The sequence below is a fragment of the Melopsittacus undulatus genome, chromosome 10 (assembly GCF_012275295.1).
Source record: "Melopsittacus undulatus isolate bMelUnd1 chromosome 10, bMelUnd1.mat.Z, whole genome shotgun sequence".
Classification (NCBI taxonomy): Eukaryota; Metazoa; Chordata; class Aves; order Psittaciformes; family Psittaculidae; genus Melopsittacus; species Melopsittacus undulatus.
In genome coordinates, this window is record NC_047536.1 from 1,818,586 (window position 1) to 1,842,846 (window position 24,261).

The 24,261-nt window shown below is 47.5% G+C and overlaps 1 protein-coding gene across 2 annotated transcripts in view; it reads left to right on the top strand.

The window, feature by feature from the left end:
• The window catches only part of WWC1 (WW and C2 domain containing 1), a 68,880-nt gene that overhangs the window by 1,819 nt on the left and 42,800 nt on the right, over positions 1-24,261 (top strand). The window lies entirely within an intron of this gene.

Genomic DNA, 24,261 nt, shown 5'->3' on the forward strand with positions numbered 1-24,261 from the left:
GAGTCACCTTCCAGTGGAGATACCAAGAAAACAACCTGGGTTGGACATTCCCCTGAAACTCCTCAAGCTTTGAAGTGTGTGTTGGTCCCACACTAACACCTGCGATGTGACATAGCACTTGCCCATCACCTGGGGGACTGTGTGCTTGTGTGAGTTGAAACCCGGTTCTGACATACAGGAAAGAAGTTTCTCTTGCACCTAATGCCTGCTGTCTATGAAAACCAGCTAATGGGGATCTTCTGATCAACTCAAGTCATGAAATGACTGCTGCCTGCAGTAGTGAGCTTGGGTTTACACAGTGATTGTTGAACTTCTAGTGTGTTTTAAATACTTGTAAGCCTTGTGTTTTACAGCTCGGTGTTAAAACTGCTGCAGCAGAGAGGTTAGTCTGTGTGTTTGCTGCAGTGCTTTCTGTGTGCTGTGCTTACACATCCTGTCTTTTACCCTGTGAAAAGTAATAAATATTAGGAAACGCGGCTGTTAATCTGCAAGAGGGATGTGGAGGAAGATATATGGGCTAGGGCTTGCTCTGAACCCAGCTGCTTGGCAGTGGGACTGTACCTTTGTAATACCCGATCAGTTTATTCAGGGAACAACAGCTGGTATCTAAAGATAGGACACACAGGTTTAAAACCTTCCCTAAATCTTTCATTCCAGATTAATTTAGTGTAACTAAACACGAGCTGGGATACGATCTAGCTTCAGGGCATGGGCTTGTCTGTTGTTCTTGCGACAGCAGTTGGCGTTAGGTTTATGGTCCTGCTGAGGCTGCGGACATACAGGGGAGACCGCAGCAGGGAAAGGGATGTAGGGGGTGAGGTGGTCTTGGACTGTGGGATCAAAAGCTGGGCTGGTGGGTTTCCAGCCTTGATGTAGCACACAATACCAATCCTGCAGGTGGGCTGTTGGTAAGAGGGGCCATTAGCCTTTGCCAGTAGGAAGTCACTGGCACATGGTGGCATCTCACTTTCCTGTAAAGCTGACTTGAGTGATGTTCAGATGCCTGAAGCCTTGACTGGAGCTGCTGCATGTCAGAGCACTTTTACTTTGTAACGCTTAAGGGTATAGTAGCCTTTAGGGCAGTGCTGGAAACCTGTGGAACTAAAGAATTTGGGGCAATCATCTAAAATGAAATCATTTGAAGAATTTTTGACTTCACTGTTACTGTTCCTGTGAGATGGTGTAAGTAAAAAGAATCACATTACCTTGCAAAGGAGTTCAGATTAAAAAGCTGTAAGGCAGTTCTAGTGATGAGATGGGAAAACAAAACAGCCCTGCTGTGGTTTGCCCTGTGTAAAAGGAAGCTGGTGTAGCTGACTTCTTTGTAGATTCGTTAGTGTAATCAGAGATCAAACCTTACTGAGCTAAAGGAAGAAGTTTGTCATTCCTAGTGTTAAAAGCAAGCATGATCTTTGAGGTATGCACCAGTACATACCTTCTGGTAAAACATGCCACAGGGATGTCCCAGTGGCTTTCTTAGCACGGAGGGTGTGACTGCACCATAGCTGCTGTGCTGATGGCCAAGGAAGGTGTTTCTAAGGTTAGCACCAGCTGTTGCTGCTGCTTAAACATCAGCATGAACAACACTGAAACAACAGAGTGCACCATAGGAGGTTCCTCCTTTCAGCAGACATGAGGGTTAGAGGTGGGTTCTGGTGGGTGCACTGTCCTTGGGTTCTTTATGTTACTCTCCTTCAAACCATCTTGGAAGACTATAGATGTTTTTTCACTGCTCCTTGACTCTCATCCCAGAAGCTTCCTGATTGCACTGAAGATCTGGAGATGCCTGGTAACCTGTCCCACTCTCCACTGTTTGTGTTCTTGTTCTCTTCCTACTGCCATGGTGGTGTAAGGAGTTGTTTCTAGGTTATTTTAAGTGGAGCTGACCAAACATCTCATTTTACCCCATTCACTGGCCTCCCATTGGGGGTGAAAGCTAGTGAAATAGGAGTACTCCGTGTTCAAGTTTGGTAAAGCTACTGAACAGCAACAGATGTTTTCAGGTTTGGGAGGCAGAAGTGCCTCAGTCGATGCCCTTCATTTCTTGAAGGCTGTTTGTGGTGTAAAGGAGTGAAGATGTGTCTTAAATGAAGTCCCATATTCTGCAGTTGCTCCCTGAAATTCCTTCCTGCTGCGTGTGGAGGTTTTTCCAGTGTGAACCTCCAAAGTAGAACTTTGGTAAAGAGAATTAGGGAAGACATTTGCCAATGTTCAGGGCCATTATATGCCAGTTTATGTACTGTCACATGTAGAAGACATGTCCATTTCAAACAGAGCCACCTATTTACTCAGGAAGGTTCAGGTTTGCTAAGCCTGAGGATCTTGATGGAGAAGAGCTTGGCATGTTGTATAGTGAGTGTAAGAATGTAGCCATGCTCCTCTGGGTCTGCTTTCTGGACTGGACGTGAAATACTGCTGAGTATTTAGTCTCCTCTGCAGTGTTCTGATCCTGAAGGTTTATCTGCACTCTGCTCCATACACTTCACCTCCAAGCTTCCTGTGTTCAGGATTTAGAAATGTGAGCATCAGGCTAATATTCCCTGTGTAACTGTCCACTACGTGGATTATTTGCCTACAGCACAGCTCTCATCACTGGAATAAAGCTAAACATAGCTAACTTCAGTGTGGGAGTTCTCCAGAATAGAAGGGCTAGAAGAAGGGAGGGTGATGAAAAGCTGCAGGAATATAAGGAGCTGTGCTTTTCTGAAGATGAAGATCGGTAAGCAGGATAAGAGAGGGGAGTCCTCAGAGATGGAAGATTTCTCTTCCCTAAAATTTCTTTCATCACCAGCAGCAGTGTAGGTCATGCAGCTGAAGGCTGTGAGTTTGATGTCTGCTGTTGCCTTTCCTCACTGATAGCTAGCCAAACATGCTGTTATATGTGTGTGAACTGCTGCTTTCTCATCTTTACATTCCCCAAAATAGCTGTTTCCTAAAGCACAGGCAGTTCAGTGTGTGCCCACAGAAGCTGGTGAGAACCGTCTTCAGTGAGTACAGAAGTGTGACAGAAACTCAGTCCTTACAGTCACCTCAGTGCCATCTCTGGACAGGATGTCTTAGTGGGTAGGACTTGAGCTGCTGTTTTATTTCACAGTGAATGAAAATGAACTGGTTTATCTAAGTGCTCATGTGCAGTGAGACAAGGACAGCGAGTAAGATTATGGTGACATTTGCATTTTATATAATTTAGTAATATCAAGAGTGTTCCAAGATGCATTAACACAGGTTGTCCCAGAGCTGGAAAAAGTGGATTGGAGCTGAAATCAGCCAGACCTCTTCAGTTATGAGAAATCAGTGGGTTTTCATAGAATCACAGGTCAGCCAGGTTGGAAAACAGCTTTAAGCTCATCCAGTCCACCCATTCCCCAGCATGGCCAAGACCACCACTAACCCATGGCACTGAGGCCTCATCTCCACAGTGTATGAACCCTTGCAGGGCCGGTGCCTGCAGCCCTGCCCTGGGCAGCCTGTTCCAATGCCTGAGCACCCTGTGGGGCAGGAATTGTTCCTCAGCTCCATCTGAACCTGCCCTGGTGCAGCTTGAGGCCGGTTCCTCTTGTCCAACTCTGTTGCCCTTATCTCCCCACACTCCCTGGGACTGGACTTTTGTCCCTGAGGCTGGTGGTAGAGTGTATTGATGGCTGTGGAGCCTGCAGGGGCTGCTTCAGAGCCACTGTGCTTCCTTCCTAGGGTAACTGGCTTCCAGCTGGGGAGGGTGGCTGGAAACAACAGATAGAATGCTTTGTAACAAGGGCACGGATGCTAAAGGTGTGGTACACACACGTGTGTAGTGACAAAGGACGTTGGCAGTGCTTTCAGAACTCCTCAAAGCACTGTTTTATCTTGCTTCCTTGTGGAGCATGAGAAAAAAGCCTGTGAAGGTTTTTAAAGCTCAGCAGCTTTTTAATGTGTCTTGGGGAATTCCGAGTCTTAAAAGATCGGAATTGCTTTTGAAGAAATCTCTGTAAGTCATGTTGTTTAGAAATATGTAGGTTTAGCTCCATCTTCTGCTCTGGCAAGGTCATCTTGCCCAGAAGAGCAGATCTTTCGTTTTGCCTTAAAAACTGATGGCTTGTGAAGTCAGCGGCACTGCTATGGAGTGAAATCCATTTGGCAAGGGCATCAGCAATTTCATCCCTATATAGGCCATGTATTTTCATATAGAAGCAGTTGTCTTCATCTCCATCCAGTGGAATGGCAGGAAATTGGCTGGTAAACCCTAGAAGATGTGGGTATAGCCAGTGAGGGGTGGGTGCTGTGTTGGTGACCTGGTGGTGTTGCTGATGGGGCACCTTGAGCTGCTGCTGCTGCCCCAGTAAAACCCTGTCTCAGTGGAGGAAGCATGGTCCAGGAGCTGCTCTGGATGACAACTGCTGTTTTGCTGCCTTGTTCCAGGCTGTGTCTGTTGTGCAGAAGCCTGTGCAGGCACAGCCAGGCTGAGCTTGAGGCTGTGGGAATGGAACTGGCTCCGGTGGCTATCTGGGAATGCTGCTGAGGGTGCACTTGGGAAGCTGTCCCCAGGCACTGGACCTGGTCAGGCTGTGCCAGCCCGGCTGAGGTGTTCCAGTGCTGGAGGTGTGTAGCTTTGAACTGGATGTTCACCCCCTTGGAGCCCAGGTGCAGCCAGCAGCAGGGTAGGGTGTTTCCTAAATGTACAATATGCACTGGTGTCCTCATAGCTAGCACAGCTATGGGAAGATGAGTTTGCAACAAGCTTTTTCACGTCTGACTCTGATTTTTAAGTCCTCTAGTTTGTGCCAGCAAACTTACTGAAAGACATCGGAAGACTTGTCTAAAAACTGGCAAAAACACTGTCCAAAGCACTAGGCTCTTACCTCGGTTACTGGAGAAATCTGTTAGTAACTGAATCATCCACATTCTGTGCTCCTGAAAGTGACTGCTAGGGCCAGGCTTCCATTCTTGGAGTGCTGAGGAGTGTCACCACCCCACATCATGTTCCTGCTCACCTTGCAGAGGCCCTGCTGGCCTGCCAGCACTGGAATATGTCAAACTGGAGAGACCTTCAAGTATCTCTTTAAGGGGGAGAGGTGGCTTGGGACAGCCTGGCTGATGGTCCTGTGCAGGGGCTGCTGCCTGAACCTGCTGGCCCTTGTGACCCAGCAGCAGGACCAGTGCTAGCTGAATGAATGAAGAAGGGTGGCAGCAGCTAAGGCAGAGGTGTGTACACCACTGCTGATGCATGCACATGTATGAGAGCTATGTAGACTGACCACTTCCTTGGAGAAATACTTCCTATGCTGGCTGGTTGCCATTCCAAAGACTTGTTCGGTAAGGTGATGTGCTTGCCTTATGGTAATGAGGACTTAGCTTCAACTGCTCAAATAAAATCCAGAGCTCTTGTTCCCAGAGCCTAAGGTTACGGTTCCCCCCTCCTTTTTAAGCTACATGCATTTATAATTGGCTGAACAAACAGCAGACAAAACTGCTCCCAGTAGAATAATAACTGCTTTTCACTGCCACTCATCCAGTCAAGTGACATCTGGAAGACTCTCTGGGTAGTCACAGGAGGTTTGGTGTGTAACAGGAAGATACAGAGAAGCCAAATCCTACAGCTGTCAGTGTTCTCTGCCTCTTCATGCTTTTGGATGGGTTCTGCTGCCTTGGCTTGTGCTCTGTTTGTGCTGGTACTCATGGCTTCCACCCCAGCCACAATGTTCTGCAACAGAAGTACCCACCACATTTAAAAAGCAGATGAATTGCTTTCTCAGTCTTAGCGAGGTGCTGTGGGGATTAATTAGTTCTGACAAAGTGCTTTCTGGCTGGGATGTCAAGCTGATGTTTCAGGACTAATGTTATTGTTCAGTGGAACTCTTTAGTTCTCCACAAATGCCTAATCACTCTTGTAGAAGAATTTACTCAGTGGAGGAAAGCTTTATTGATTTAAAGCACGCAATAAACAGCATTGATTTTCAAGAGGCAGCCATTCATATTTGATCCATGCAGAGCTGAGATGGAAGGTGGGAGTGAAAGTTATTGTCCCCACATAACTGTTTTGAACTGTGACCCTGAAACAGCTAGCAAATTTCTCCTATGTGGCTTGTAACTGCCTTAATAGCCTTGTACTCAGAGCAAAGGTAGGCCCCTGCCAAGGAGAGGTCTCTGCTGTTTCATTCCTCACAGCCCTGCTACAGGATGGCCTGCAGGGGTGCAGCAGTGGCAGAACAATCTTCTGGACCCTTACAGCTGGCCATGAAGACATAGGAGTCTCAGAACTGCTCTGTGATGCTGTGCTGGTGGGTGACTTGCAGGGGATTCTGATACTGCCAGGCAGAAGTTGTGATCCTGTGTGACAGCTGAGCTCTGCAGCTGGCAGCAAACAGGCTGGTGCCCCACTGTACGGGCACCCTTCAGCCCCCAGGCCATGAGCCCTGGGGCATATCCTGGGCAGCTTGGTGCTAGCAATCTGTTAGACCATGGCAACCATGGCACTGGCCTGGGAGTGTATGGGATGAGTCTTCTTGCTGACAGATTCATCCTGGATGTCTGAAGTTCTCATAGTTGGACTGTTTGAAGGATTGAGTATGTTTTGGAGCTGCTTATTCACATTATCTCAAAGGGAATTTGGGTGGGGATGATAATGGAAAGTATTTGACTGTCACATGTGATACAGCTCTGCAAATTATCTAGTCTGTTTCCTGTGAAGTATCTGGGCTTGGTGACCTGTCTTGGGTGGTGCTGAGGCAGTCAGCCTGATACAGGCTGCAGAGAAGTTCATAGTAACCCCTTTGGGAGGTGCAGTTTATCATACTCTTGTGGTAGTCTTGCTGTGAGCTGCTGAAATGCCAGAGAGGAGATGTGGTATGGCATTGCGAGTGGGGCAGCATCCCAGGAATGGGGTGGGAATGGGGCAGTGACTGTCCTATGCTGGCAGGACATTGCAGCCATGCTCCTGGATAATGCTCACCCCAGTGCTGCTGGCCCTGAGATGCTCAGCCTGTGTGCTGCCTGGTGCACGAGGGCTGATGAGGATTGCTGAGGCACTCTGTGCCCTGCATCTCACATCACTGATGGGAATGTGACAGTTGTGCACACAGGGGAAGGTCCATGCTCAGATAGTGATGCTGCTCTGGTTTCTAACTGTCAGACTGTGGCAGTGCTCTTCAGACAGGCTTCTGCTGAGCAGCCCCTAGCTCCTCAGCCATCTGATGTGACTTTGATTCAGCCCTCTGGTTCCTGCTGTTTGGATGGGAAGAGAGCGGCTCAGGTACCCTTCTTCAGAAGGTCTCTCCTGCAGCCTCTGTGTTCTTCCTAGGGTTTCTCTAGATGTTCCCTGTGACTAGTGGAGTGATGCTAATGATGCAGCTTCATGGGCTGCTGCAGCTCTCAATTAATTCCTGTCTAGCAGGGATGGAAGCTTTTCTCAAGGGGGAGCTTCCTATGAAAAGGAAGTATTTTAAGGCAGAATGGTAAGGCTTATCTGAATGAGGATAACCTGTTCTCTGTATAGCATTCCAGGTGAGCTTTTCAGATTGAATTTGTTTTAACAAAATAATAATTAAAAAAAATCCTTCATGTGAAAACCATTTTTGCAGTTCTTGGCATGGGGAAATCGAATCAGCACTTTGAACAGACTGTTTTGTTGGAGCCTGTATGTGGTGATGCTCGTTTCTTGGATTAGTGTGTGTGTTAATCCTGCAGAGAACAAGGAAGCTTAACTCTCCTGTTGAGTATTTCAGTGAACATTTCTCACCATCTGATCTCTCTCCAGTTGTCAGTTCACCCACTTGTTGGGGTTTGGGGTTCTTCTGGAATTCCTTGAGGTTATCTCCACATCCAGCTAACCTAAAGAGCCTGTCAGCCAGCCAGGAGCAAGCCAGGCTTGTAGGTTGTCTTATGTCACTAGTAAGTATTTCACACCGCAAGATGTAAGCATCAGAGTTCAACAGTCTTCTGCCTTGATGGGTCACTGACTACTCAGTTCCTACCTGGACACACACATGAGGATCTGGGCTATTTAACAGCTAACTCTTCAAAAGTAAGCTTTCCAATAGAGATAGGCACATTTGGCCAGTGAAGAGGTTTCTTTACAGGCCTCAATGAGTGTTATTCTGTTTTATTATAATCTGTATGTGCAGGAGGGTGAAATGTGAGGGCTGCTGCCATGGCCCCTGGCTTTATGTGCCACTTCCTAACCTTCCGCTTTGTTTGCTTCTTCAATTTGAATGTAGAAGCTTTCAGATTTAACTTCAGTCTAGGCTGTCAAATAGTGAGGTGGTATCTTTTCAGTCGACATGGCCTGTAGTTCTGAATAAAGGTAGTTCCATTGTCATATGTCATCTGTTCATTTGTACTATTGTATGGCATTGCTAGTTTCTTATGCAGCTGGCTCACTACTAGGTCAGTTTAGAAGGTATCTGCCATCATATAGAATAGTTTGGGCTGGAAGGGACCTTAAAGCTCATCCAGTTCCAACTCTGCCACAGGCAGGGACACCTTCCACTAGCCCAGCTTGCTCCAAGTGCCATCTAACTTGGCTTTGAACACTGCTGTGGTCTGTGCTTGATGCTAAGGGAGGCATAACCTGAATGTAAATACTTAGAGCACATGTTATTTGCTTGCCTGAGGTTTTCTGCCTCTTGGGTACTACTCTTCCTTCTGAGGATTTCTTCTTAAGAAAAAGAATATCTGGGGGCAAGCGAGGGGTGTGGGGCAGAGGAACCTGGCTTGGCCACCTGCAAAAGGGTTGCATGCATAAAAATCTCAGTTTGAGGAGACAATTTGCAAGTGAACTGTCAAAAGTCCTCCACTCAGGCTTGTTTTCACCCAGCCTTTGTAACTGCCGCTCTTGTCCGTATAGCAAATGTCCTCTGTTGAGTTGTATCATCTTTGTTCTCCATTTGTGCAGCAGTCTGTAGCCAGTATCCATAGTGCTTCCTGGTTTATTTTGTCTGCTTCCTGGATACAGTTCTGAAAGTTGTGTTGCATCTTCAGTAGCTCCGATAGGCTGGTGGTCCCTTTGCGTGTGGTCAGTAAGGGTTTTGAGCCTGGTGCTGTGGTGGTTGTTCCTTCCCATCAGGAACAGACCCCTTGATTACTGGAGGATGACATGACTGCAGCTGAACATGCTGAGTTCAGCCTGGTTTAGACCTGTGACATAGAGACTACTTGGGGGTGGGAGGGGAGGGATTGGTCTGGTGTCAGCCCATGTCCCATTGTGTCTTATGGCTGCTGCCAGAGCCCTTGTGCTCTCAACCACAAGGCAGCAAGATGGGTCTGGGGTGTGATGGCTGCTCCCATGCTCTGAACAGAGACAAGTGACACCAGGCCCTTGGGAAAGGGAGGCAGCTGGTGCAGGCAGCTCCCTGGGGTTGAGTGCTTTGCTGTGGAGTAACAAACCAAGTGGTAATGTATACCTGTAATCCTTCTGATGGAGTGCTGCATGGTGGTGTTTCTTTGTAATCACATTGGTTACAGAATAGGTTTGCAAACTAAATCATTTTAACAATGACCTTTAAGGGCATCATTGTTTGAATTACTTCCTGGGAACAGCTGGGCAGATGTGTGCAACACCTTGGAATGACAGTAGTGTCTCCTACTGAAAGTATTGAAGACAGGCTGAAATGCTGCCGCGTGCTTGGCCTGGATACCTGAGGAAAGCTGTAGGGAGTAATGGAGCTATTAAGGAATTTATAGGAAGTCTTGCTGTTTCTGTTGCTTCCTAGGTGCTTATGGAGGGTTTACTTCCGCTTAGCTGGTGTTTTCTGCAGTTGAAGGCAGGCTGTTGACCTGTCATTCCCTGCCTTTGTGTTCCCAGCTCTGATGCTCGGAGCATTCTTCTTTTCCAGTGATTGTTGCTTCTCCTTTCTCCCTCTCAAGCTGTGTAACACTGCTGCTTAGTTCCCTGATGGCCATGCTTGCAGGCTCTGCAAAGCCTTTCATAAAGTAAGCTTCTTGCCTGATGGGAGAAGGAGGTTTAGAGGTTTTTAGGGTTTAGAAATACACTGGGGATAATGGATTCCAAAAATTCAAATTTGTTTAAGCAACTCTTTAAAAAGGAGGGAGGGAGGAAGGAATTGCAGATTAAAACCTGTGTTTATATACACGGAGAAGCTGGAGGCAAAGCAATCCATTCATAAATACACAATAGGATTTATGTCATGGGGAGAAGTGCTACATGCATATTCATGTGTCATTTGCAAATCCTTTAGCGATTAAATACTTTACTCCAAACTCTACAACTAAGTAACCTTCTTGTTGAAATGGGATGTCCAAAGGCTCTAATGTTCCTCCAGTGGAAAGGAAGGGCTGGCTGGTGTAATAGATCTGATAACTCTCATTTTCAGTCTATTAAAAGATTTTTTGTGTGCTTTGGGCATTATTTTATTAGAATGATCAGTAAGTCTTGAACAAAACATGTGAAGTGGAGACTTGCAAGAAATACTGTAACTCTTACCATGCTAAAAGAAGCAAATAGGCTTGGAAGCTTGTTTTTTTCAACTGATTTGAATGTCAAACACCTTTGTCCAAGCTTTCATATCCTGTAGGTAAAGAAGGAGGCAGATGGATAAGAAAGCTTGGAGTGCTGATGCCTGAAAGTAGCCTTTGTATAAGTGAAGTGAATTGCCTTCAAAGGATGCAGGCTCAGCTCTTCATGTAACAGTAAAAAGTGAATGTGAATGTGCTGTTGCTGATGCTTTTGGTTTTCAAAAGCTTTCAAGTGTTATAGACAAAGTATACACCTTCCAATGATAGCACTGGGGAGAGCACTGCTATAAGAACAGCTGTTCCTGCCACTTGGGTGGCTGTGTGTTGAGTGCTCCGTAGCAGTGCAGTGTTGCTGGGCACGATGGAGTGATGCCCTTAGATCAGTGACTGAATGAGCCCCTGCAATGGGATGACAGCTGAGTTCACTGTATGCCTCCAATGCCACTGTGTTAAGATGAGGTTGGAACTTACCATGCTCTGTGCCTGCCCTCACCTTCCTTGGGTCCTTTCACAGCTGGAACTAGTGGGTTCACAGGCCTCTGCCTGTGCAGTGGGCTGGGGCCAGGTAGGACTGCAGTCTGTGAGCTGGGTGTTGCTGTATTGCTATGCCAGTTACTGAAGAATCATTTTGGGGGGGGTTGAAGTCCTGGTCGGTTTTTAAAACTAGGCCTAAGCATGTTCAGTTGCATCAGTGTAAATTCCCTATCTGGGAATTTCCCCTTGAGGAAGCTGTAATTTATTCTTCCATTTGGACCATCACAAAGTGTTACTGCATTCTCTTCTGTTGTTCCTGACGGGTCATTTTGGAATTGCTCCTTTTTGAGCAATTGAGCTTTACCAGCTATTCCTGCTTTGCACAGCAGTTCTGTGTTGGGAAGAATATAAACTACATCCGTGCTGGATGGGGAAAGCCAGCAAAGTTCTCGTATCCTTTCTTCCCCACTGAGGTTAGTCGTTCTTTGAAAGCTGTGTGGTCTGATTTAGTTTTCCTGCTCCTGTTTTGTAACAGCCCACTGCTGGGATGCTTGATTGAACTGAACAAGAGAACAGGGCAGTACACTCAATTCACTAAGGACTGGGTATGCATTTCTGTGGCTGTAACAAATTGCCCTTTCAGTCCTGTTTCGTTGTTGTTCTCATTTGGTCACAGGTAGGTTGTGCTCCTTGGTGATCAGAGCCCTTGCATTGCCTGTTGCTGTCTCATGTGGTGATCGGGGGGCACGTCGCAGAGGTGATGTCCCTTTGGTGCCTGGGGGCTCTGCTGTACAAAGCTGAGCTCAGTCAATCTGAAATCATGTTTCCAGGTAACTGTGAAAGTTGCTTTCACAATGAGCACTGAGAGTTGGTTGTTGTCTGCCATGTCAGAGCACAGTGTGCCTGAGCTGTGGCTAGTCACAGAACGGGATGAGCAGTACTGGGTACCTGAAGAATATGAACTGGTTTAGAAAAAACAAAATAGGGGTAAACAAGCCCAGTGTGTCTTAAACTGGACCCCGAGTGGGTGACTTCTTGGCTTTATATGGTGGGTACTACCACCCTCATAGCAGCCTTCCAGTATCTGAAGGGGGCTACAAGGATGTTGGAGAGAGACTCTTCATCAGGGACTGCAGTGCTAGGACAAGGGGTGATGGGTTCAAAGTGAAACAGGGGAAGTTCAGGTTGGAGATAAAGAAGAAGTTCTTCCCTGTGCGGGTGGTGAGGCACTAGAACAGGGTGCCCAGAGAAGTGGTAAATGCTCCATCCCTGGCAGTTCAAGGCCAGGTTGGACAGAGCCTTGGATGATATGGTTTAGTGTGAGGTGTCCCTGCCCATGGCAGGGGTTGGAACTGGATGATCTTCCAACCCTAACTCTTCTGTGGTTTTGTAACACTTTTCCCATGAAGCAGTTGAGATGCAGACAGGGCAATGGCTGGTGTGTGAGACCTGCTGTTTTTGATTGCTGCAAGGCTGTATGAGCTGGTTTTCTGCCAACATCCTGTATTATATATTAATGAGGGAAAATATAAGAGATCAATTTCTTAACAAAGTTGTCTTATTAAATGAGCCCTGCTCAGGGGGAGGCTGGATGGGATGTGCATTTCATTCTTGTCAGCCTGCATTTTACTAACCAGAAGTATTTGCCTCTGGATCCCTCTCAAAAGAGTGCAGTGAAACACTGCTTGCGGTGTTGTCACCGCTGGTACATTTGCTGGTGAAAAAGGCTTTGCTCTAGAGCTTGGTTGTGGCTGAAGTGCACCATTTAACCCTGCCCTCTTGTACCACCGGAGCTCTGGCTGTGGGCTGCAGGAGGCTGAGGAGCAGCCGACCCTCCTGCCATGGAGGTGGGTGTTCTCAGCCCTGGTGCACATCTCTCTCCTCACTGAACTGGCTGGCACACAGAAAACTTCTCCTGCTTCCTTGGCATGCTATCTGCTGCTGCAGTGAAGTTGAAGTGGCTCAAGGACTGCAGCAGGGACCTGTTGCATGGCAGTGACCATCCTGCTAACCAGGCTGCTCTGGAAGCCCTGGCTTGCTCCTGAGTGGCAGTGGATGCAGTGGTGCTGTGCCTGGCACTGCGGGTTTGGAGGCAGCCCTGTCCTTTGGAGTGTGTCTTTCAAAGCGAACAGCTTAAATATCACACAGATGCTTTCTCAGTGCTGTGGGCTGTAATTTCATCTGCTACAATGCTGTGAAGGTGACACCTAAAAAGGTATGTGCTTCTTTCTGTGTGTCCTCTCTGTACCTTCTGCATGCACAGCTGGAGGCATGGTTTTCCCTGCATGATGTGGCTGCTCAGAGCACAGCAAAGCACTCAGCATCTTTCTCTGAAATGCTGTTAGAGAGAATTTCAATGTCATGTTCCATTCATCCCAAGCAGTGCAGTTTCTGCAATATTGCTCTTCTCTGGTTTGGAACAGTAGAAGCATCTGTTTATGCCATTGATTTGGCAGTTATTAGAAGGACATTGATAAAGGTTATTATGAATGGAAAGCATTTGAAGGCTTCTGGCAGTTAGGTCTGGTGGTTTTAATAGTTCTGCAGATTCGTCACTGACTTTGGAACCTGATAGCAGGTTGGTTCTCTGGGTCAGCCTGGAAGTTAGCTTAGACAAGGGCAACAGGAGGATGTTTGCCAGAGAATTCAGGTTGGGCTTTGCAGGTAAGCTGAACGGTGAATAATGATTTATTTGGCTGAGCTGATGGAGTAAGTTAATGTGCATGCTGAGAAGCCCACCTGGACAAGTTCCTGTGTGATGTACTCTAGGTTACCCTGCTCTTGCAGGGGGGTTGGACTGGATGATCTTTTGAGGTCCCTTCCAACCAGTGGGATTCTGTGATTCTGTGATTGATGCTATAGATCAGGGTTTGGATAGAAATGAAGAAAATGGATAATACAGTGAAACTGACTGGTGTGGGAGCTGGGTTCAGTCAGGTGCTGCTGGTGAAGTGGTCTTCAGTTAAGCAGCAAACTTCAAACCTGTAGTCTCATGTGATGGCTTGCTTAAGACCCGATGCATGGTGCTGTAAGGCACAATGCCAGCTGCATTAAACACAGCTTTGAAAAAGAGGGGTGGAAAAGAATAGCTGAGATACTTTAGGTAATGCTTTGGCCAACAGTGATGGTTGTATCCTGAGAGCTTCGGTGGGTTACACACAAGTTGCAGTGAAACTAGAGGAGGCAGCTGGTAACTTGCAGAGTGCCTGGCACAATTTGTTTGGAGAGAAGCCCACATGGTGTGTGCACCCATAGCGTTCTGGTTTCCACTGCACTTCCCACCTCCTGCCTGCTTTAGCATCACCTCAAGGGTGTTGCTACAAACACTCCTTTTCCTGGGTAAGACTTAAAATGGGATTTTACTGATTCAGCTGCTGCTTATCCTTTGGCAGATCTAAAGGCTGTAACCCCTTTCTAACTGTTAGCCAGCTATATAGGGTTTGGGTTGTGTGTAGAGAATACTAGTTTTGTGTTTCAGAGCCTTGCTCTCTGAGTTTCAAGACAAGGTCCTGTAAGCTAACTGGAGATGGGCACAATGCACATGTACAGGAAGTCATCCTGCTCTGGAGTTCGACATCTCCTTGTGGAGGTGTTACCTTGGAAATCCCGTGGTGCTGATTTCAGTACTCAAACTTGCAAGCACTTCCTTGTGTGAGCAAGGTGAGTGTATGGAAGAGCTGAATGCAACTGAGTTGCTTGGCTTTTAAGCATGGCTTTTGGGGCAGTAGTGCCACCTCTTGTCCTATCCCTCTGGGAAAGGCAGGGTGTGCTCTGGCCGGTGGCCCTGGTGACACAGGGGGATTTAATACCCCACAAGATCATCTCGAGAGTTAAATGTCTTGTGCATTAAAGCCCCCGCAGATGCTGTGACTTGTCTGTGAGGTTACTGTACCAGGAAAGCATCAGTATATCTGCACCATCTGCTTCTCCTAGTTGCACATCCTGCACTGAAAACAGGGAGCAGGGATACCCTGCTTCAGAGGAGCAGGTGCTGGGCTTGAGATGGGATAAAGATATGATTTGCTGCTGTACCTTGTTAGGTCTGTTGTGGTCTCTGTGAGGTTTTAAGAGCTTATTTTGACCAGCTCGTTTTCCAAACCAATCCTGATCTTAGAGTTGGTGCCTTCTGCTGCTCCCCCTGACGTGCAGGGAAGAGAAATGTGTGAAAATGGAGGTGGTTTGGCTTGATTCATTATGAAGCCCCTAAATAATACTTGTGCTTATCCACAAATGCTTAAAATCCTTCTCTGTTTTAGAACTGAAGTTAAATTATTGGGCTAAATAGCAGTCCATTGAAGGTAAAGAATAGGAAATCAAGTGCATCCCTTTGAAAGCATAGCATAACATATAGGTATATGATTCCTTAGGATAGGGCTTTCCATAGGGTGAGGCATGCTATGGCTATGAAGCCAACCGAATTAGGGGGGTAGAGCTCACCTGTGGGTAAGGCTGTGTATTTGGGAGGCTGAAGGGAAATCCTCAGCAGAAGAAATTAACAATTACCAGAAACATCCATGAAGAACACAGCTAGTGCTCTCTGGTTGTACATCAGCAGCACCCAGGTGCCTTGTTGATGAGTACAGCGATGAGAACAGCCAGAGGAGGTGCTGAGCACAGGTAGGTGCAGGCAGCCCTGTGCTTTGTGCTGTGCCGCTGCAGCATGGAGCTGTGCTGCAGTCCTGTGCTGCAGTCCTATGCTGCTTGGCATGCCCTGGTGCTCTGCACAAAGCCCTGTGGCAATGGATCTGCTGCTGCACAAAGCTCCCGTGGCACGGTCTGGCATCAGTGGGAGCAAGTCGGGCAATAGTAAATGAAGACAAAGTGGCTGAAGGGGAGAGACAGCATCTGTGATGTGGCATTATGTGCCTGGCCAGCACAAGGACAGGGATGTCCATCTGGCAGGGGCTTGGTGGTGAGGAGCGGCTGCTGCCATAGAGCTGAGGTCCTGCCAGAGTGCCAGGGCCCTGCTGCTGGCATTGGACCTGGGACAGTCGCACTGAGGCAGAGCTGCCAAGCTCTTTGTCCTCACAGCCCTTCACCTGCACTGCTGTTCTTTCCTTGCTAACATCACTCTTACAGAACATGGCTTAAATATTATGCTGTGCTCTGCTTTTGGATGCTTGGAGTGGTAGAAGAGGGAATAGGGAATTTAGATGTAGGGGGAGTGATGTGTGCAGTGGGGGCTCACATGCAGCCAGTCAGGCTCTCCAGGGCTCAGCTTTGTATTCAGATGCGCTGGCCTGCGAGCTGCAGACATTCCAGATACTTGTGTTCATTTTGGCTGTATCCAGGCACGCACTCACAAAGAGCAAGATGCGTGCAATGAAGTATAAATCCCGTCCTCTAATGACTCAAAGCACTGTTGTGTGCACATACATGCTTAACAGATTGTATAATTAGCTGGCTTTGTAAGCAGGCTGCATGTATGATTCTTGGGTAGTTATCTAGGAATCTTGTGTGGTGTGGGGAGTGTCTGCAGGTCCAGAATGCTTCTTGTATCCATGTGGATATGAGTGCTGGGTGCAGGAGAGGGGCTGCCGTCCTGAGCCCTGGCCTGGAATCAGCTATTCCCCGTCGGCTGCTGCTGCTGGGCTGGTTTGGTGGCTGCTGCTGTGGAGTCTGGGGACAGGGGCTGTTCCCAAAGGCAGCCTCCGTGCTGTGCCTTGGGTTCCCCAGCCATGTGAAGCTGTGGGCGTGCTTTAGCATGCACAGTGTGAGTTACGGCTGCGGCTCTTAGCCCCTGAGTGCGCTGGGTCTTTGTCCCAGGCTGCAGCCTTCTTCCTTTGAAGTGTTTAATTCAGAATCGTTAACCCTGGAGCTCTGCAGCCTCACTGCAGGGTTGCCCTGCGCCTGCAGCACCGGGTTAGTGCCTGCTCTCTGCTGGCAGAGGTGGTGCTGAGCCCCGGAGCTGCCTGCGAGCAGCAGGGATTGCTGCTGCTGCAGAGGAACGCGACAGGTTGTGCCGGTGGGGTGGGAACAGCAGCAGGGCTGCGTGCTTGGGATTGCACTGGAGCCGGGAGGAGCCGGCAGGGAAGAGAACATGACCTTGAAAATCCTTATCGAGATGAAAAGGTGCAGTCAGCGAGCACATTCCTGCGCAGCACAAACAGCTCCTTGTGCCGGCGGCCGGGATGGCTGCAGCCGTCAGTGCAAGGGTGTCTGCTGTGGGCTAAGGGGATGGGTAAAGCTAAGGAACCAGCTCCTAACGTTGTTCAGTTATAAGCAGTGATGAGCCTGAAGGCAGCAGCAGGGCAGTCTGCAGCTGAAGAGCACGCGCTACTGGAGAGCACCAGTTTGAATTATGATTCCATGGCACACAAAGCTCATCGACCAGTTTGGTACCCAGAAACGTGGTGAGCAGCCAGACAGCTCATCGCAACCAGCCAGGGGTTGTGGTTCCCCCAGTGCTGCTCCTGTTCCTGACACTCCTCTGTTGCTGGCACTGTCGCTGCCTGCCGCATCTTGTCAACCCAACTGAATTCATGCACAGGAGAGCCTGCTTGCTCCTCTGCTGTGTTCCTGAATGGAAGCAGCTTGTGGGAGGGCCTGGAGGGTGCATCTGGGAGAGCAGAGCTGCTGGACTGGAGCAAGGAAAGGGTGCGTGGGGTGGAAGGTGGAATGATGGGTTTAATGGGAGTGACAAGCCATTAGCCTGGCTCAGTTGCTGTCTGTGCTGTGGATCTGGCACAATTCTCCCTCCCTCCCCAGCACTAGCATGTGTCCTTTTGCAGTTGTGCTGATTCAGGCTAAGAAACTGCATTGCCTAGAAACTGATCCTCTTTTAAAATGCTTTTTGGGTGCATTTAATCCTGAAGCACATCGCATGGTACAGATGAAGCAACCCTTGTAGTGTAAAAAAGAAACCAACACTTCGACTGTGAATGTGCTTTGTGATGATAGATGCGGTGTTCCTGAAGAAATCAAAGTATCACTGCAGCTTGACTGTGACTGGGGCACTTCTGTTGCTGACACTGTCCTGCAACTCTGGGAGCAGACACTTAAATATATAGTTTTATATATTGACAAGGATAGAATAAACCCTGTCTCTTTCCCCATGGCTCTGTGAACTGTTCGTGCTGCTTTTGTTAGAGTAATTTGGATGTTTCCAGTCTCTCTCAGGTAATTCCTTTCTCAATTCCTAGTGTAGAGCATTTGGGCAAAAGCCTTTTCTCGCTGATCAACTTCTGATCCTTCTCTGTTCTGGGGGACTTGGGGGTGTGCTGGGAATGTGGCTGTGTGCTGATGGTCTTGGAAGCCTGGGTTTAGGTGCTGTGGAATGGTGCAGCTCTGCTCACTCCTGTGGTTGGGGCAGGCCATTAGCTGCAGTGTGAATACTTGTCACCCAGTTGAATGAGCTGAACTGACTTCCCTGGGACATGCAGTGAGTGGTCCTGCATCACCTTGTGCTCTATGGAAGCAGTATTTGGTCCTGTGGGTGGTGGAGTTGTCAGAATTCATAGGCTGACATGTGCTGGATCCAGCTGGGTTACAGGGGTGGTGCTGTGTGTCCAGAGTGTGCTCTTGGCACAGCAGGGGATGCTGTGAGCCACACCACTGCTCCCAGAGCTGGTGCTCTTGCTGTAGCAGCTGCTTTGTGAGGCCGAGCTCAGTGCTGTAGCCCCAGCTGCTTGGTTTTGATCAAGATGAATGCGACATCTTTGGGGTTTTATCTTTGAAGTTTTTCAGCTTGTAAGGCCAGGTTGAAATGCAGGCTGTTCATTATGATTCACTTCCTGTGCTGCTGCAAGTGGAGCAATTGCTCTGGTGGTACTGAAGCTGAAGTCTCTTCAGAGACATGAAGGTAACTTTTTAGGCATGCTGTTACTACAAACCTTGATACCACTGGTAATGAAGCAATAACCATCAGGCATTCAGTTACAATGAAAACTGAGGGGAATGGACTGTTAAATGCCCATGTGCCTGCATCTTTGTAGTGCAGAGCCTGTGACGTGGGGTTCTGAGCAGGGAGCTGCCTTCAGCACCACCAGCTTGCTCCCAGCTTGGCTTGGCCAGTGCTGGTTGTCTTCTCACAAGGACCAGTATCTCAGGCACTTAACATTGGTGTAGGTGGTCTTGTATGTTCCATCAACTCTGTAACCAGTGGCAAGTGGCCAGTACTTTGAGCTGGAACTCTTTCCTGTACATGGGTGCCAGTAAGGTTATGATGCCATCACCAAACCCAGCATTCATCTTAAGGGGCTACTCACATTTTCAGTTTGTTCTATAAACATTGCAGTCGTGATTTCTTTTGTCTGGAATAGTTCTTTTATGTGAAAGATCTCAAAGTATGTTTTATTGCTTTTAAAGGGATGTAGAGTAGCTAACTTAACTGTCAGCAGCTGGTAATCTTTCAAGGCTCAAATGAGCTTTGTACATCTGTTGTATGAGGGAGAAGCTGGGGTGGGAGAAGTAGGAACACAGCCATATCTAAAGTATTCTGAGTGACCTTTAGCAGAGCATATTGGAAAAAGGAAGATTGTTGCTTTGGAAGGAGGTTACTGTGCTCTCTTCTCATACACTGAAGTTAAATAGTAGCTAAATACTAATAGTAAGACTATGTAAGGTGTGTCTGTGACACATACCTAGACCATGAAGTGTGAGCAGCGATGATGAAGTGGTACATGTGCTGAGTCTTTGCTTCCATATGTGCATTTTGAACTGAGGAATCACTACAGTGATGACTTTTTGGTACCTCTGTAGAGGTCTGTTGGACACTAAAAGCATGATACACTGAGTTAGATAGAAACCTAGTTAACTGCCTCAGGCCAAAGCAGACAGCAATGTCTCTGCAAGGCCCTTACAGCAAAGTACCTGTCAGTCACCTCATGGTAAGAGATGGCTTTCACACATGCTCACATTTGGAAATGCCACCTTGTTTTTTGCCATTTACAGTTTGGGACCAGAGTGTTGTTCATTGCTTGTACTTAATGGCTGAGCATCCTTGCATCCTCTTTGAACAAGTGCTGCCGATTGCACCAATGAGCGTGTGTTCACAGACATCCTCTGATAATACTCCCTGCAGGAGTGTTTGAGTTGTAAACAGACATGGGGAATGAATTGTTCCTAAGGAGTTTTCCCTTGAATTCTAAAAACTGACATGTTGCTTTGGGATTTGCCTCAAGTTCTTTAAACCCTGAGTAAGACTAAACTGCTGCTCCTGGCAGGAGACAAGGCAACTTGTGCTGCATTCAGAGCCCTGTCCCCTTTCTCAGTCTCATTCACCCATCTGGAATGCTTCAGGAAAACTCCATTATTTTCCCTGTGGTTGTGTAAAGAAGAGGGAAAGGGTCCCCCAGGAGCACAGTGTCCCTGGAGGAGCTGGTGTTCTGGGAGGGAATGGGAAGCTGTTTTGGTCTGTCACACACGCTGTACATAGGGAGCATCCCTGTGCACTATCCACAGGCCTGTCAGCTGGGAATTGCAAGGGGCTGCTACAAGCAGTATCCCAGTTTCAGGATACCATGTGTGGCTTTGCCTGTGATGAAATCCTTGTTTGTCCTGAAGCTGAAGGCAGCTGTCCACCTTAGTGGCACTGTTCCAGTCTGGAAAGTAGAGAGAAAGCAGACATTACCAACACTATAGTCCTTCCCCTGTGTGATCTGAGCCGTGGTCCCTGAGCCTCTGGGCTCTGCAGATGGGCACGCAGATCTTCAGCTGCTTGTGGCACTGGGGAGCTGGCAGAAGGCCTGCAGGTGGGCTTCAAGCTGTAGGAGATAGATGGGGAAGGGGGATGCAAAGAGCAAGTGGCATTAGAACTGTGTTAACACAAATTGAATCTGTTGGCAAAATATACTGATAGTGGATCACTCAAAATAAATGCTGTTTGTAAGAGTAAATCCATTAAACTCACTTGGTGATGCAGATCTCATTGTTGCTGCCCACAAATGAGTGAGCAGACTTCAATAGTTGTTGATTTGTATTGACTCCCTTGCAGTGTGTGAGGTTCTGAGCTGTGTCTTGTGCTTTATATGGGTCCATCTATAAATGCAGTTTGGAGTAATTTGTGACTTAACTCCTTAATCATAGAATCTCAGGCTGGTTTGGGTTGGAGAGGACCTTAAGATCATCCAGTTCTAACCCCCTGCCATGGGCAGGAACACCTCACCCTAGATCATGTCACTCAAAGCTCTGTCCAACCTGGCCTTGAACACTGCCAGGGATGGAGCATTCCCAGCTTCTTCGGGCAGCCTGTGCCAGCACCTCAGCACCCTCTCAGTAATGAAGTAAACAAGGCTTTGTTACACTGGACGATAAAGGTACTAAACCTATTAGCTTTATACTCTTCTGCTTCCAACACTTTAAATCTCCTTAAGCTTTACTCTCCCATGGTTGTTCTGGATCTCTGTTCCTGTTCTGACATTTGTTAGGTTTGATACGGGATGACTTTTCAGGAGCTGAGAAAGCAATAAATCTGTATCATATCAGTTTATCTGATATTGTGAATTCCACCTGCTTATGTGCTTCTGCAGTTGCTGCATCCATGAGCTGAGTGCTGTATACACTGGGCTTCCTCCTCTTTGTCTGTTTTCAATGCCAGCTTGCAAGGCTGAGTCTGTTGAAATGATTTTGGTTTGCCCCTTTGGAAGGATATAGCAGGAATTACAGTGTGCAGGGCAATGCTTATGCTTAAGGAAGTGTTCTGTATCTTGAATTCAGGATTGCTTTGCAACTAGAAAGATTTTTGTTCTGTGTTCTCCACTGTTCCAAGATCAGCTTGACCAAGCATCTCCTCTGATTGTTACAGGCAGCCAGAAATGGTCGTGTTCATACCTGGTACCACTGAGTTTACAACGGCATTGAAGGCACACATGTCCGCCTGTGGCTGTGCTTAGACATTTTTGGGCTTTACTTAACTTAGTGCCTTCCTATGTGTGGCTGGGTTCTGCTCTACCTGACAGGACTTCCCAGCTTCCAGGCTGCTGAAGGTCAGAGCAGTGAAGTAAAGCTTCAAGAAGCAACTTTCCAGTATCTGAAGGAGGCTACAGGGATGCTGGAATGGAACTCTTCATCAGGGACTGTAGTGATAGGACAAGGGGTGATGGGTTCACACTGAAACAGGGGAAGTTCAGGTTGGAAATAAGAAGTTCTTTACTGTGAGGGTGGTGAGGAACTGGCACGGGTTGTGCAAAGAAGTGGTAAATGCTCCATCCCTGGCAGTGTTCAAGGCCAGGTTGGACAGAGCCTTGGGTGACATGGTTTAGTGTGAGGTGTCCCTGCCAATGACAGAGGGGTGGAACTGGATGATCTTAAGGTCCTTTCCAACCCAAACCAGTCTGATACTGAGAAGTGATGTAGGCATTGCACAAGAGCTAAGTGGCTGAAGCTGATCTGTCTTAGGGCAAAGAGCAGAAGAGGCTGTTGTGATGCCCCAGTGCTTGCCTGGTCTGTTCTGTAAGTGATGCAGAATGAGAAGCCTGCTGATGGTGCTCTTTGAGATCGGGAACATCAAACAGCAATATAACTCAGTAAGAAGGTTTATAATGCAGAAAAAGCAGGCAGGCAGTGCTACTAAAGATGTGCATGGAGTTAGCAATTAGCCCAGCACTAGTTGGAGGTGAACCAGGGAGCAGCATGCAAACTCTGTGGATTTAAACCCAGCCTCCTGTGGTTTCCTTGCCTCTTTCTAAATGTGCTTCTATGCTAGCAATGCTTGGGTTCTGCACTGGGTAGTGGACCCTAGTCCAGTGATGCCATCCTAGAGTTGTCTGTTTTCCCACTTCAAATGCCACATGAATAAGGGGTACAAGGAGCTGGGTAGGTATTTGCTGTCATACTGCTCTTTTTCACAGTAGAGATGGCACCTGCTGGTAAGAAATATAGCAACATGCATTGCTTCTGAAAGAGTCAAAGGTTTTAATAACCACAGATGAAGTGAGTGACAACTCATTGCTGTCTGAAGACAGGTTGTGAGGTCAAGCACCCGAAGTCAGCCCAGTGCTTGCTCTGCTGCCATCCATGGGATAACGTGTTCCTGAGCACTGAAGTACAGCAATTGTCCAATACTCACCTCATGGCTGAGATCTCAAATATTTATCTTTTCCTGACAGTAGCTCCAGGTTCCCTGCGACAGGAGCTGTGTTGGGGGAGCCTGTCCTACCCACCTCTTTATCTTGAGGCATCTTGCCAATGTAAACTGCTGCCACCCACACTGCAGGCAGCCTTTCAGAGGGATAGCAGAGCAGACTGTGAGCACAGAGGCAAACCTTCCAGTTCATAATCTCCCAAATATGTCAAGAAACGAGTCTGACTACTCTGGGTGTTTGGTAGACAGTTTACCCCTCACTGTGATCAGTCTCTCTTCAAGAGCAATTGAACCTCTGAGTGGAGAGAGCTGCCTTGGCCCTGGTTAGTGTACTGAGGCCGTGGAGGTGGCCAGGCTGCTTCTCATGCTACAGCTGAAGGCAAGCTTAAAACCCAACCTCCACTACTGAAAACTAATTCACATTACTTGTGTGGTTAAATTCCAACCCTCGCATGCCTTTAGTTTAGTTGTGTTGCACCATTCCCATCAAGTTGTACCTTACTCTTCCATATCTTTTCTGCTTAATTGGTTCAGGAAAACATGCAGGATATACAGGCTGGCAGGCAAGTTAATGTTGTGAGAAGCCTCAGCTCCCATTTCCTGACTCTTTAACCTTGAACTATCCCAGGAATTTTGCATTTGAGTGATTCAGGAGGTATGAGTGACCTTCTGCCTCTCTCCTGCTAGCAGAACCAGTTTGTTAATCTCTGGGAATGAGCTCAAGTCTCTAAGTGGTTTTTGATAGTCTGCTCACAAATAACTTGGTAGTTCTTTGCTTCCAGGGGTAAATGGTCTGTACTGAAAAGAAATGCATGGGCAAAGCATCACTGTGCGAAGCTGAGCTTGTAAACATGCAAGCCTTTGCAGAGGTGGATACAGCAAGCGAGCTGTTAGACTGATTCATACTCAATGTGCTTGTTGTAGCTGGTGGAGTGGTAAATTGGGTATTATATAGCTCAATGCTTGCATGAATCTGAGTAATAGAAATGTATTACTATTAAAAGTATACAGATTTGTATATGGAATGCTGGAAATGCAGGCTGCTGTCTGACTTCAGGCGTCTCTCATGTGTCCTCACCTGCTTTGTGGAGAATCTGCTTGGGCAGCATGTGACTGATTTCTGCTCATGCAAAGGGTCTACAGTATCATACTACACACAACTCACAGCTACACTGGTGAGGAGTAGGGCTCATTCTCATGTCCTGGGCAAAGAGCAGTAGAGGACATCACTGAGTCCATGAGAGTCAATTAAACTGTTTAAAATGACAGTAGGTTGGAAGAAAAGCTCTGAGGATGGATGTTGGGCTTACTTAACCAAG